Below are 15,694 nucleotides of genomic sequence, written 5' to 3' on the forward strand. Positions count from 1 at the left end.
TTGACTCACACATCCATGTGAATATGTAATTAGTCTTAATTTTCCAATACTTGAAAGTTCTCATTCATCATGCTATACACCTTGCATGATTCCAAGTTCCGGTCCAATTGAGACTTGGGTGATGAGAATCTTTCCTTTATTTGATAAATTTAGACATTACCACAAATGAAAGAATCAATTTCATATTTCCACTCTTGCTATTAATGGAATCATATAAGCAACAATTTTTCCTCAAATGCCATTGTAAGGATATTTAAAATAAATAAAATCAAAAATTTCTTTTATTTTAAAACTATGCGGAAAAACTTATCCTTACAACCCATATGAAAACTTGTTGTTATCTATTCCTAAGAAATATCTCATAACTCCTAAGAAGTAGCTCAAGAATCCGATCTTCAAACTACGCGATAGAAATCCATCTACGCGATCAGATTCAGCATATTCTTTCTTTAAGTTTCTTCACTTTTCTTTGATTCTTAAAACATTACCATGTGATCCAGTCACATCATGTATCAGGAATCTCATAATAGAAACTTAACAGAGTTAGATAGTGGACTTTACCTGAAGTAGAGTCAATCTTATTGACTTTAACATCCTTAGGTAAATTTGGCAGCTTCGCAACTAATGACCCTTTCTTTGGCAATATAAACATATGGACCCTTTGATAATGGTACACGGGACTATCACAAACTTAGCTTTTCTCTTTACCATTTGGTCAACCTAGTTGACTATGGTCAATCCCTTTCCATTGGGAAGAGAATGCTTTTCTGGATTTCCTGTGTCACTATTATCAATGCCCATAAAGTTTCAGGAAGTTGATCTTAACAAATAGATAAGATCATTAAGGGTCTTGTCATAGTCTGTTTCATAGGTGTTCCAAAAGAACTCACTATGTGACTTAGAAAGTGATTGAACCACCAACTTTCTCAAGACTTTGACACCCAACTCTCCCGGCTTGTCAATATGTGACTACGTCTCCAAGATGTGATCACACCTAGACCTTGCCTTGCCAAAAGGGCTTGAGTGACTTTGAACTTGTGGGTTGGGAGAATAATTTGAGGAGGTGAAAGAAGTATGATTTCCAAGGGACATCATCTTCATTAGGAAAGCTTGTTTCAAGAGATTTGGGAAGATCATAAATGTCTAAACTAGACATCTTTTGGGAGATATTCAAGATAGTTGATTTAAAGTCCTTAATATGACACCCAATATGAAATATTAAGGCTAGGACCCAACAAACTATTTTATAACTTAGAAGAGGGATGCCGTAATCCAAGCTATAAAATATTTGAAGGTAGGTGAATGACGATTCACCAATTTCCACCATGAAAAACGAAATAATAATTAGGTTTTAATTGGTTTTGAAACTCCTAGATCTTTGAGATTCATTGAACTGTTCAATGGCATGTTTCAATCTCGAGTGTGCCCTTCAGGTTTTGTGACTGGGATGCCGAGGATCACAAAACAAGGTGTGAAGTAACCATGCAAATTACTTGGCACCCTTAAGTGTTTACCCCTCAATCGATGTGCCGGTTAACCACACACGCTCCATCGATACTATGATAAACATTAAGTCACCCTTTACCTACCTTGTTAAGTCCAAGTTAGTGTGCCGGTTAACCACACACGCTCCACTAACGACTTAGACAAAGTGTAAAGTGTAATTTCATGGATTAGCACCTTATTCACATTTTCCTAAGTAACTAAGATTGGGTATTTATAAAAGGTTTAGTTACTTAGTATTTATCATTAATACTTTTAATGAAGAGAGAATTATAGTCCTAGTCCTACCCGTTCGGCTAACGACCCTCCACCAGTCAAGCAAGCGGTGGGTGAGAGTGGACACCCATTAAGTTGCCATTTTATAGGCAACAACCTTATACCCACCTTATAGACCGGCTTCGTGAATGAGGCGTACTAGCGGTAAGACCGACTTTACTATTATACATATATATATTATTAACTTATAACATTATAAAGTATAAGGGTTGAATTTTAACTTTTAAAATTCTAAGGGCTAACTTGGAATTAAAGTATTCATAAGAGAAAACTTTACAAATTCCAAAACTTGAGGGCAAGTTTTGAAACTATTCAAAACTAATTAATTCCATAACTTATGTGTTTAAAGTAGTTTTAATCCAAAAAACTCTTCAAGTTCCATAACTTATGGAAGACTTTAAACTAATAAAAGAATTAACTTTTCTTTATTTTTATAATTTATGGAATTAATTAAGGTTACATTTTTTATTTATTTATTGAAGAGACTCTTGGTCCTCCATAACTTGAGGACAAATTATGGAGTCATAACTCCAATTAATTAGAACTAGACTCTTCATTTTTGTCACCTTTGCCAATTTTATGAGTTTTATGAGTCTTTAATGTAACTCTTCATGTAACTTGAGGACAAGTTACACAAACACATTTTATACTCAACTCTTAGATTAAAATGGATTGAAAACAACTAATTCAATTAACTTTTCTATTAATCTAAGCAACTCATAAGAACAAGATAATTCAAATCAAACTTTTTCATGTAATTAGTCTAAACCTTAAACTAATACAAAACATGAATCTATTGACAATTATCTTTGAAAATGGATTAGCATGAACATTACCACATTAAAAAACAAGTTTATAAGTTCAAAAACAACATAGGGTAATGTTCCTAGTCCATTTCTAGCCAAAAAAACTCGAAAATATGCTGTCTGGGGTCCAACTCGTCGAGTGCATGAACATAACTCGGCGAGTTGGACGCATTTTGCGTTGGACTCGTCGAGTCCCTTCATGGACTCGGCGAGTCTGCTGGGTAGACAACAACAAAACTCGATTTTTCAGCTTCTATTGCAAGTATAACAAGAAAACAAACCAGTCTCTGATACCACTGTTGGGTTATGAGCATTCTAACACTCCTAAGTGTACATGCAACCCTAAATACCTTGGATCTATGTTTTCTCAATTATACATGCAAATATGAACATCCAAGGTATTATCCTAATCTAGCATACAAAACTATCAATATAACAAGATAGAATACATACCTCTTTGATGTAGAATGTCTTCATGAAGCTTGAGTGCCTAGTGCCCCAAGTGTGACACCTCAAATGGTTCACAATCATCAAAACACTTAGAATAACTTAGAGAGAATTCTACACTTCATGAAAATCGGCTAGCCCTTTCTTACTCTCACTAGTGTCCGATTTTGGTCAAGAATAAGATCTTTATATAGTGTTACAATTAGGGTAAACTCTAATTTTCATGACTTTCCATTTCCTTGGATCCATGGGTTCAAATACACCATGGAGCATCCATGGAGCATCATATGGGTTTTGGCCCAACTAGATAATCCATGGAGCATTAGCCCACTATACAAGTATGGATGATTTACACAATCAACCCATATATTTAATTAGTCTTCTTTTGATCACTTAATTAATCCTAGATTAATTCTTGATCAATACTAATTAAATAATCTTATTATTCTTATTATTAATATACTAGAACTTATAATATATTAATAACCATAAGTGTCTTATTTCTCTCATTATAGTCTATCCAAGTGCATGATGGTATGCAACCCAAATGGACCATGTCGGGTCGGGTCAAGTCTTACCAATTATAGTTATGGACTTAGACATTAATCCAACACCTTTCGCATTCCTGACAGCCTAAAATAACTCACGGAAATAACGGGACTTCGTACTCCCCTTTTCCTCGTTTGTTAGGCTTACAAGTAATCAAGGTAAACAGATTCAGGACGTAAATCAAGAGTAACCATGGTCGTGGATTAAGTGAATAGTAATGGGCGATGCCTTTAAGGATCGTTCGAAAACTGTAGTTATAAACTAGTCATTTTCTAATGCGTGGGTATAACAACTCACAACCCAAATTAATCCAGCGCCACCCGAGAAATCAAAATCATTCGTCGTGACGGTATAACAATTAAGAAATCACTGTATTATATGTATTGGGAAAACATCGGGTTTTCCTGGGAAGTTCAACATTTTCACTTGCGCTATTAATACTAAAGTTCAACATTTATACATGTTTTAAAAAAATCAACAAGCATATATTTACGGATCTTCACACTTTTTATAAATAATGATCATTTCATAAATATCGGATTTTCTGGGTTTTACAAACTGCACAAAAATCATTTTATCACAACATTGCTTATGAACTCACCAATAATTTCATATGTTGACGTTTTTCAAAATTAACTTGTATTCACGTGTAAAAGGTAAACCGAAGAATAAGTACCAAGTAATGTCAGGGTGTTTTGCTTATGATATCTATCAGACAATTATGTTATGAATTTGTAATGTTTAAAACAAAGTATTGGATGTAAATAATACCAGTTGTACTATTTTAATGCATGGTGATGATTTCTGTTATGATTCATGTATATTCATGGTGATGGTATTTAATTTAAGTCACAAGAGCCCTCGGACGTTTCCGCTGTCTGGTTCGGGGGTGTGACAAAACTACTTTTCACTATATTATTAGGTATTCAAATTCATGCATAATTGTATTCACTAACTAAACAGAACAAGAATTTAAATCAATCAAATATTTAATTTAGGCATGCTAGGTAAAATCAATCAACACAATCATATCACCAACAAGTAAAGTCAAATCTGATGCATTAAACCATGAGTTCCAGCTTCATCTAGCTAACAAAAGCAGCTAGATTTAGTTGGAGATACTAACAGCTAAACAAACAAAAACTATAATCAAATTTTTAAGTGTACCAATCTATAAACTAAATTATGAACTTCTCCTTCCTTGGTGTTAAAACCAACTTCTAGATCTTCTTTTCCTCTGAATTTCGTCTCTAAGAAACCTTCTCAGTCAGCCAAAAGTCTCTAAACCATAATGGGCAAGGGTATTTATAATATCCTCCAAATTCCCGTTCATGTCGTGACAATTTGAGTCTTACGTCGTGAATTTGTGATAATCGTGATCGACAAGGATTCCTTCACTCGGATGCTTATCTTCTAGAATTTCATATTCACGTCGTGAATCGTACTTCCTCACGCCGTGAACTCGTTTTTTTCTAACTTTTTCATCCTTATTTTCTTCAAGCTCCGAAAAGTTCCAGGTATTGTCGCTTTTGGTCCCTTTCTTCGAAAATACTTCTATTTGGCTGCACATAACAATTTATCCTTATAAGTACCATAATAATATGCAAATAACCAACATATTTATAAAAATGTAGATTAATATTGCCTAAAAATGTGTATAAATATGGCAATATCAAAATACCCCACACTTAGACTTTGCTTGCCCTCAAGCAAATCTTCTTACTTAAACTTAAACCTTTATCACTAGCATCACATAAAACAATCCAATTCCAGCTCAGCCATTATGCTAAGACCTCAATACATGCATTTGTGTCTAAAAATTGTTGTAAGTAACCCCCCTCAATTTTAAATACTCACAATCCTCATAAACACTTGCCCTCTTCTTGTGAACAATGCTCATTTTATGCAACCCTCTGAATCCATCCCCAGAAATCCTACTTAACCTCAAAGTATTTTTGTAAAGCTATCCAAGCATACATAAACTAGAGAATTTTAACTTTTTAGAAGATACCACAAATTGGAGCTCTTGAATTCTTCTTTCTTTGATGTTTGATCTTTGACTTCTTTGAATTCACTTCTTTCATGATTTTTGGCATCTTTAACTTTCAACTTTGAGAATTTTTATCTTCAAACTTTGATACTTTTATGCTACAAAATTCTTCAATTTCTTTACTTTTGGTAATTTCTCTCTTTTTTTTACATGTATCTCACTTTTTTATATCACTCAAAAACCTACATGCTTAAGTACGGACGCTTAACTTCAACCTTTATTGGTTAAGACATATCTCTCCTGGATACATTTCAGGTTTAGGGTGCTAAACATATCGTGTCTCTCAAACTAAGCGAGATTGTGTTTTTGTCCCATGATTTCACTAGAATAAGGGAAGCCACAAATGCATTATAACATGTATTGGCTCAACTAAACATTTAAGCTCTCATGATATCATCCCATATAATACTAGCAACTACAGCTCAAATTATTACTACTAGATTCAGTTATTAAAATTTTAAATTTTCCAAGTTATCTAAATAATATAAATTTACCAAATTTTCTAGCAATTTACTTTTTCTACCCCTACCCTACACTTATTACATACAATGCCCTCATTGTATGCATAAAATAAATTAAAATTAAGAAAAATGGAGAAAAAGGAACAGACTCCCCTGGGATAGTGGCGTGATCATCTCCAAAAGTGTGGGAAAATGTGTATCTCAAATATTGGACCTCTTCAAAAATAAGGACTTGGACTTGAACTTGCGAAACTAGCCATCAATCAAAACTTCAATCTTCAAAAAGAATGGTGCAAGCCTCCAAATCGTGTATACAATGTGGGAAAGCATACACCACATTGTATATTAGAGAAAACAACCCATTGAATCATCACAAAAGTGCCATAAGGAATGGTAGTAATTCAATGTAATGAATAAGAGCGGAACGGAATCAATATAGTGGAAATTCAAAACTCACGACGTGAAGCAGTACAAGCTCACGAGGTGAAGTCGCTGGATTGCGCATTCTAGATTTCCTAGTAACTTTGTTCACGATGTGAGCAAAGATAGGGTCACGATGTGAATTTTGGGTAAACCAGAATTGAAATTGCCTTCTTCCATGTAAATACATATACTCCAATCAGCTTCTTAATAAATTAAGGCCTTTCTAAATTTAGTTTATTTTGATGATTCTTCTAACTATAACCTCTCTCTCGACTCACCCCACACTTATTTCCAATTGTGGGTTTCAACTTTCAATTTCTAGACGTGAACGACACTCGCCTAAACGAACACGACTCTTGACTCGACCATACTCCTTCCCGAAGACTCCTTAGCAAGCTGAAAGTTATCAATCAAAGAAGAGAAAAGTAACATAATATCTTAAAGTATTACAATCCAAACAAATTTAAAAACAAAATAAAAACAAATCAAATAAGTCTAAAACAAACAAGATAAAAGCTAAATGATCAATCATCTTTATCCTCCTCGTTTGCTCCATTAGTGCCCACACCATCTCCTCCTTATCCCCGATACTCTGTCCACCTCGAGAAAATTGGGTAATGATACCCCAAATGAGCCGGCTGCTCCACATGGAAATGTTGAACCATGTTCTCCATAGTACCTCCAATCCAATTGACGCGCAATGATAACTGGTCAAAATACCCATCCATATCATTCCCAATGTGTGATCCTACCATGGGTGCGGGTGGATGCATATGCTGCCCTTTCTCTCCTCTTACTCTCACGTTTCTTCTCCTAGGTCAGGGATATGTTTGTTGTTCTAGTTGTGTATCCGGCTGCTCATCACCCTCATTACCCTCATCATCTGAAGGTATTATTCCCTAATGCGACCCAAAGTTTCTGACAACCCACATGGTCTCCAAATACCCCATGCCAAACTCATGCTCATACACACAAGTCATGGAATGAGTAATATCAGGGACAAGCAAATGATACGAGAGGGCCAAATGCGCAATAAATTACCCTCCACAAATAGGAATCCCCTTGCAAGAACTAGCTGCAGACCCGGCCAGAAAACCTGCCAAAAAATAAGGAATGTTGCAATAGACTCCGAGTTGCAAGATATACCATAAGAAGAATAGATTTTTCTTTGTTACTTTATCTCCATGCCTCCTATGATTGATGGAGAATGTGATGAAAATGTGGATTAAGCGGTGGATAGGGGACCGAATACTATTCTCGGGAGACACTCCGGAATTAAAAGTCTCGGATGCAATACCATGCCAGAATGCATATCCACTGACACCCTCCGTGTACCCTTTAGCTTCCACACTCAAGAGCATACCAAATTCTAGAGTCATTGCCTCTTGTCGATCATATATTCCAACCCTCCAACAATTCAACGAGGCTGCATTCCTGATACTCACCCCATAACTGGAATACCAAAGCTTGCGGCCAATGTGAGTCTAGGACAGTCTCAACACAAAATTCCTTATACACCCACTCTTGGATATGAAATCGGTTAAGCCACCCTGAGCAAGTGAATGAATACCCATCTCCAATGAATATTTTTGTCAAAAACGGGGACAACCTTTCCACGAGCCTGACTTCCCTTAACCACGTCTAATTGATTATAGGAGCAACTGCAATCTCTCGGTTGTAGATTTACCCTAATTTGTTTTTCCATCGGGTCAAAATATCTCGGGACATCATTGTGGGAAAATTTTAAAACGGGTATAAACCCGAAACTCCAAGAGGTGCCTCCTTTCTAGGACCCATTTCTGCAAAAACACAGAGCAAACACAACCAAAAGAAACAAACCACGAGTTTAGAAATAAAAGAAACAGAAAACTGTTTAACCCAGAATTCACGTCGTGAGTTCGTCATCGATGTCAAATTCTGTTATGTTCTTGTACAAATCGGCCAATACAATGTTGGGGGTTTATTCCTATGTTATTTTCGACCATAAATCATCTGCATTCCAAGGCTAATTCACGAATTCTAGGGCACATTTTTTTACATTTCAACTAACTAGAAAACCCTAAACCTAAATTCAACTATTAGAGAAGAATTAAACTTAATAATTAAGAATCATTACCTTAGATTGAATTATTACGTAAGCAAACACGAAAATTGAGTGTATGTAAGAAAAAATCGGAGAAGGGGGGACCAGATTTGTTGTTCACTTCATGAGGGATAAACAAAGTGGTAGGTCAAACTGATTCCTTATCCTTTAGTCTGTGGTTTTGAATAATTTAGAACTCACATCGTGAATCCATAATGGTTCACATCGTGAGTTTTGTCTGGACTCTAAAATTGGGCCAAATAATTAGGAAGTGGGTTAAGGCATATATTGGGTCATCACAGAAAGTGGGTAGATTTACAAAAAATGGTTAACGTATAAAATAATTATGCCCGTTTTCCATCCGAATTCACGTCGTGAACCATAAGGTTCACGTCGTGAAGTACGTCTGATCGTGAAAATTATTAATTTCTCCAAATTTAATTTTTTAAGACATTCAATAAGTTTTACTACTTGATTTTAATGACTCATTACTTGGTAATTTATTATGCATATAATAATTCGGATGAGATGATCAACTTCCTAATAACTAAAAAAATGCGAAAAACTAAAAAGAAAGAAAACGCAAAACAAACTCGGGTTACCTCCTGAGATGCGCTTCTTTTTTAGGAGTCTTGAGTTGGAATCCGTGCCTCCTACATTGAATCATCTGAAGAGTCCACCACTAGGATCTTCTGCTCCTTGAAACACCTCTTGTAAGCTTGCACTCGACGAATATATGCCTTTTTAGAATTTTCCTTTTTAGCTTTAATTTCGTTTCCATCGAGCTTCCGTTTGATCCCTTGAATCTTCAATTCTTCATCATCTTTAAGCTCCATAGCATCCTTCTTTTCTTTCACCACTGGACTTGTTACTGTTGAAGTAACCTCCTCTTCATCACTCGACATCTCATCATCTTCCTTGCTTACCCAAGAAGTTAGATTCGTGTAGGCAATGACTTCAACTAAAAATGGAATAGATGCTCTCGGTTTTGTTCTTTTAACTTGTTGAATTGTTTTGAATTCTTCTTCCATGAGCTTCTCTAATTCTTCAAGTTCATTGTCTTCATCAATGTTGAAAACCTCTTCTTGAGCATGATCCCCTTGGAAACCATCTTCTATTCCAAATATTTCCCTCTCATATCCAACTCTCAAGGTGAGCCTGGACTCGCGTATATCAACCAGAGCTCTAGCAGTGTTAAGTAATGGGCGACCAAGAATAATCAGTACATTGGGGTCTTTTTTCATATCCAAAACCACAAAGTTTATTGGAAAAACGAATTTCCTAATTTTCACGAGAATATCTTCCACAATTCCCCGGGGCTGTGTCACATAACGGTTCGCCATGTGAATAGTCATCTTTGTAACCTTCATTTTATGAATATTTAACTTTTGATAAAACAAATAAGGCATCAAATTTATGCTAGCTCCAGAATTGGCTAAAGCATAAATCTTCATATTATTCCCAAACTCACATGGAAGAGTGAGTCGTCCAGGATTCCCATCTTCTTAGGTATTTCTCCTAACACCACTTTTGAGCTTTTCTCACTTAGAATCACCTTAGAATTCTCCTTTAATTGCTGACGAGTGTCTAAAAAGTCTTGTAGGAACTTAGCATATTCTGGAACTTTTGCAAGTGAATCAATAAAAGGAGTATTGAAAGGAATACCCTTCAATTGATTGATAAACTCCTGATGTTCTCTCTCCAGTGGACTAAGATTAGCTCTAGATAGGAATGGCAAAGGTATTTTATAAGCTGGAACAGATACGAAATTCTTCTGTTCAGAGCGAGCCCATGACGTGAGCATAGCGGGCTCACGACCTGAACTGGGTCCAGTAGATGCTTCAATTTTGAGCTTTGGCTTCTTTGGATTTGGATCGAGTTGTTGTGGCTCCACTTCTAATGCTTCTAGGAACTCATATATCGCCTCTTCTTCAGTATCAATGGCCATTACATGAGATTGGGTATTCTTTTAAGGATTTTTTGGGAACATTTTCTAATTAACCAAAGTGGTAAGTTGACCAAGTTGTACTTCATGCTTATTGATGGAGGCTTGTTGATTCTTTATTAATGCTTGCTGATCTATCATCATTACGTGATGATTCTTCATCATAGTTCTTTGTTCTTCCATTGCAGTGTCAGTAGCATCATGCTTTTTTTCTGAAGCTTCCATGAATTTCATCAACATGGTCTCTAATTCTGATTTCTTCTCAACTAGTGGTTTCTCTTTTTGGTAAAAGCCTCTGCCAGGTTGTCTATTTTTTCTTCCTTTTGCTTCTTCTATTCATCATAAGACATCAACTCTTTCTTTGGTTTCCTCCAATCTTCATCATTCTTGTCCCCACTCGAATAGAAAACTTGAGCTTTCTTGTTTCCATATTCACCCAAGTTGCAATCTTTTATCAAATGTGGGCCACTACAACTGTCGCAGCCAACTCGAATTGCATGAACTGATTGCTCCATTTGAGTTAATATCCTTTCCATAGTATTAAGCATTGCCATCATAGCAGCCATCTCTTCAGTTTGTGCAACCCCAACTCCTTTCATGCCTTCATTCCTTGGACTGTGATATTCATTAGAGTGTTTTTCAAATTCTTCAACTAATTCCTTGATTTCACCGTAATTTTTCTTTGTAAGTGATCCTTGAGAATCAAGGAGTTGCCTTGTCATCACAATGACTCCGTCACAGAATATGGACACTTCTTGTTGAATGTTAAGATCATGTTGAGGAAAATTCCTTAACAACCCTTTGTGACGCTCCCAAGCTTCTTAAAGTGACTCACCCGGGTTTTGCTCAAAATTGGCTATTGCCTTCTTGAGTTTAACAATCTTGGATGGTGGATAGAATTGGTCTAGAAACTGCTCACGCATTTGAGCCCAACTAGTTATTGTACCAGGTGGAAGTGTTTTTAACCAATCCTTTGCAGCTCCTTTAAAGGTAACGGGGAGCATCCTTAGTAAGACGGTGTCTCTATTAACATTTGGGACATTGAAATAATCATCAATATCGTTCACTTCATCAAAGTGCTTGAGTGCATCCTCATGATCTTTTCCATAAAATGGGATACTCTTTAGTGCGGAAAGGATATGTCTCTTTAGCTCGAATGTGGCAGTGGCAGGAATGCCAGGTTGTACTAAGATTGGACTAACATCATCTAGAATTCTTTTTATGTAAGCTCCCATAGACATTTCTTCAATATTCACCATCTCGTTCCTTGGCTCGTTCTCGGGTTGACTTGTATGTTCTTCAAATTCAGGCTCGGTATCGTATTCAGATTCGGTTTAGACGGGTATTTGATCCAAGTGTTCAAGCTTGCTCTTGTTCTTTGAAGATGAACTTGACTCCCCCATTTTCTTCCTCGACTTCTTTCAGAATACTGATTTGAATTCTTGTAAAGGTGTCTTCGGTGTTTGATCTTCTTTCACGCTTTTATGCTTCTTTTTGTGAATTGCAGACTCGGGATTTTCAAGTGGTGGCACCAAAGGTGTGTTAGAGCATCTGGTCATGAACTCCTGAAATAAGACAAAAATAAAATGTAAAACTGAACTAAGAAAAACGAAATGAAATAAACAAAACTAAGGACTTCAGAACTCACGTCGTGAATCTTAAAGGTTCACGTCGTGAATCATGTAATGCAGGAAAAAAAATTAACACAAAAAGTAACTTCTTGCAGGTTTTACCCTATAAAAAGGATCAATTAATTTAAAGCAAACAAACTAATAATTAACTAAGCCGTTCACCGGCAACGGCACCAAAAACTTGATGTGCACAAAAGTACCCACTAATTTTATATTTATAACCTAACTAACTTAACTAACTAAAATGCACCTAGGCAGTGTACCTAGTCGAATTATAAAATAGTTGGGTAAGTCGGGTGTCGATCACATGGAACAATGTTGAGTACTTAATTTGTCTACTACTAAAGTAACCTAATTACTAGCAAAGGAAGGGTTATTATCTAACTTTGCAAGTTTAGATGAACTTATTTCTTTAGCACAAACTCAATCAATAAACAAGACACTTCTGTTAGTTCGAATTCGCTTTCACTCAATGATTATACATTAGCTATAACTATGACTGTAGGTTACCAATTAATGAAATATAAGCAATTTAGTTCTAAATCTACTAATTATTAATCAATTCATGTAAATCTATGTGTGGTCACACAATAGTTAACACAAAATCAATTATTAAATAAGATTGGAGCCATGAAAGATTGATTAATCAAAACATAATTACAGTCAAAGTATGAGTTCTCTAACACAGCTTAATTCAACGATTCAATTACTTATCTAAGATTGGTTTGATCTTAGCTCTAATAAACTAGTTTTCACTATATTATTAGGTATTCAAATTCATGCAGATTTGTATTCACTAACTAAACAGAACAAGAATCTAATGCAATCAAATATTTAATTTAAGCATGCTAGGTAAACTCAATCAACACAAGCATATCACCAACAAGTAAAGTCAAATCTAATGCATTAAACCATGAGTTCCAGCTTCATCTAGCTAACAGAAGCAGGTAAATTTAGCTGCATATACTAACAGCTAAACAAACAAAAACTATAATCAAAGACATGTTTAAGTGTACCAATCTATAAACCAAATTATGAACTTCTCCTTCATTGGTGTTAAAACCAACTTCCAGATCTTCTTTTCCTCTGAATTTCATCTTTAGGAACTCTTATCAGTCAGCCAAAAGTTTCTAAACCATAATGGGCAAGGGTATTTATAATATCCTCCAATTTCCCGTTCACGTCGTGAGAATTTAAGTCTCACGTCGTGAATTCATGATAATCGTGATCGACAAGGATTCCTACACCCATATGCTTATCTTCTAGAATTTCATATTCACGTCGAGAATCTTACTTCCTCACGCCGTGAACTCGATTTTTTCTGACTTTTTCATCCTTCTTTTCTTCAAGCTCCACAAAGTTCTAGGTATTGTCACTTCTGGTCCCTTTCTTCGAGAATACTTATATTTGGCTGCACATAACAATTTATCATTATATGTACCTTAATTCTATGTAAATAACCAAAATATTTATGAAAATGTAGATCAATATTGCCTAAAAATGTGTATAAATATGGCAATATCAGTGGGGTCGTCATGCGGTCTGTTTTTCTATCCTCTATGTACTGTAGACCTTTCAAATGTCAATTTTCATGCATTTATGTACTCAAATGTTATCATTTAATGAAACAATTATGTGTTTTTATTATGACATTATTATCTATTATGTTCTCTCTTTTTTTTATATATATTTGATATAATGCAATTCAATTATAAGTACACTCGAACCACCTTAACCGCTAAAATAAGGCTTTTCGTAAACTCATCAATGTTCCCGTCTCATAACAGGAAATGGCTAGAAAATACAATCGCAAAAACACCACAGCGACGCCAACACCACCACCGTCCCTGTAACAGCCCGGAAATTCCAGGTATTTATTATTGGTATATTTTGGAGAATGGTGAGTGGACTCGGCGAGTTGGAGCTCAAACTCGCCAAGTAGGATCGCGATTTTGGACGCAGGTTCGCGTCTGGACTCGGCGAGTCCACGCTGTGTAATGAAACCCTAATTCCTAGGGTTTGAGACCTGTTTAAAGGGCCTTATGGCCGTCATTTGTGCTCACCAATCCATAGAGAGAAACCCTAGAGTGCTTGAGCATTTTGAGAGAGAGAGAGAAAGGAAGCCATTCTTGACCTTTGTGGTGTTGTTTAGCAAGAAGAAGGAGGTCCTAACCAAGAGGAAGCAAAGGAGGTTGCTATACTGTGGATTTGAAGCTTAGATCATCACACTTGAGGTATTATTTCAGCTCAAGTATATTTGGTTTTAGGGTTTCTTGTGGCCTTTGTTGGGTTGATTTGATGCCCAAATAGTCCCTTTCTACTGATGAGGCTTTGGATCTGGATCCATAGAGGTCCAGAGAGCCTCACTCATCAAGCTTTATGAAGAGCAATGGAGGTTATGACCTTGAGTTGTGGTATTTGGGGCTAAATCATCATATATGGTCATATAGATGTTGTATGTACATCAAGATAGTGACTTTACGTGATAAATAAGCTTGGAAGGACTGGATCAATGAGTTAGTGAAACAGATCTGACCTCAGGAGTGAGTTTGAGTCGTTGCATGGCATGGACTCGCCAAGTCCGAAGAACAGACTCGGCAAGTAGCATGAAGATTTTCCAGCACCACTCAGCGAGTAGTCTTACCGAGTTGAGGGATTGACTCAGTGAGTCAGGGAGAGTCAGAGTGGGTTGACAGGTGGACTGAGTCAAGCTGGGACTCGCCGAGTTGTTCTTAAGACTCGGCGAGTTGAGTCGTGGAGGCCCAACAACTCATGCCAGGTGGAACTCGGCGAGTTAGGAGAATACTCGTCGTGTCAAGCGAGGATCCCAAGGAAATCTGTGTATGCGTATAGACTCGCCGAGTCGCTATAGTGCACTCGCCGAGTCCGGTCAAAGTTGACCGTTGACCATTGACCAATGTTGACCTATGTTGACTTGTTAAGGGATAGTCAACCTTAGTTGGGAAAGTGTTAATTAGAGATGTATTGTGTTATAGGAGGACTATAGCTCGGGAGATCGAGCACTAGTGATTTCAGGGATTTACGAATTACCGAGATACGCGAGGTGAGTCTTCTCACTATACTTTACCTTGAGTAGGTAAATAGAGTTATGTGATACAGTGCTTGTATGCTATATTTATATGTTATGTGTTGCGCTGCATTATTCTTTGTGATTTATGTTGTGCATGTTCACAGAGTTAGAACCTGAGGGTTCACAAAGTTTGGGTGCACGGACCTACAGAGTTATAGCCTCGAGTGGCTAATATGTGTTATATGTGGTATTTTAGGGAAATCACTAAGCTTTGTGCTTACAGTGTTTGGTGTTATTTGTTTCAGGTACTAGTGACGGCCATGGGAAGGCGTCGGCTTGATAAGTACACACGCATGGGATTTATGATTTTGAGATCTTGGGATTTTTGTATTACTTGGATTGAATGTTCAAATGTGGTTATTTTATGAATATTAAGTGAATTATGTTTTATAAAATTTGAAAATTTTGTTTTCAAATTTACGGTGTTAC

General features: G+C 36.4%; 1 non-coding gene across 1 annotated transcript; it reads left to right on the forward strand.

Moving 5' to 3' along the window:
- Nucleotides 1-11,311: 11,311 nt before the first annotated feature.
- LOC145044484 (small nucleolar RNA R71) lies at nt 11,312-11,418 on the forward strand. The gene has a single exon (XR_013681433.1). It is a non-coding gene; the product is annotated as a small nucleolar RNA R71 (small nucleolar RNA).
- Nucleotides 11,419-15,694: the final 4,276 nt, after the last annotated feature.

Source organism: Lactuca saligna, chromosome 4, assembly GCF_052625555.1.
Source record: "Lactuca saligna cultivar CGN05327 chromosome 4, ASM5262555v1, whole genome shotgun sequence".
Lineage (NCBI taxonomy): Eukaryota > Viridiplantae > Streptophyta > Magnoliopsida > Asterales > Asteraceae > Lactuca > Lactuca saligna.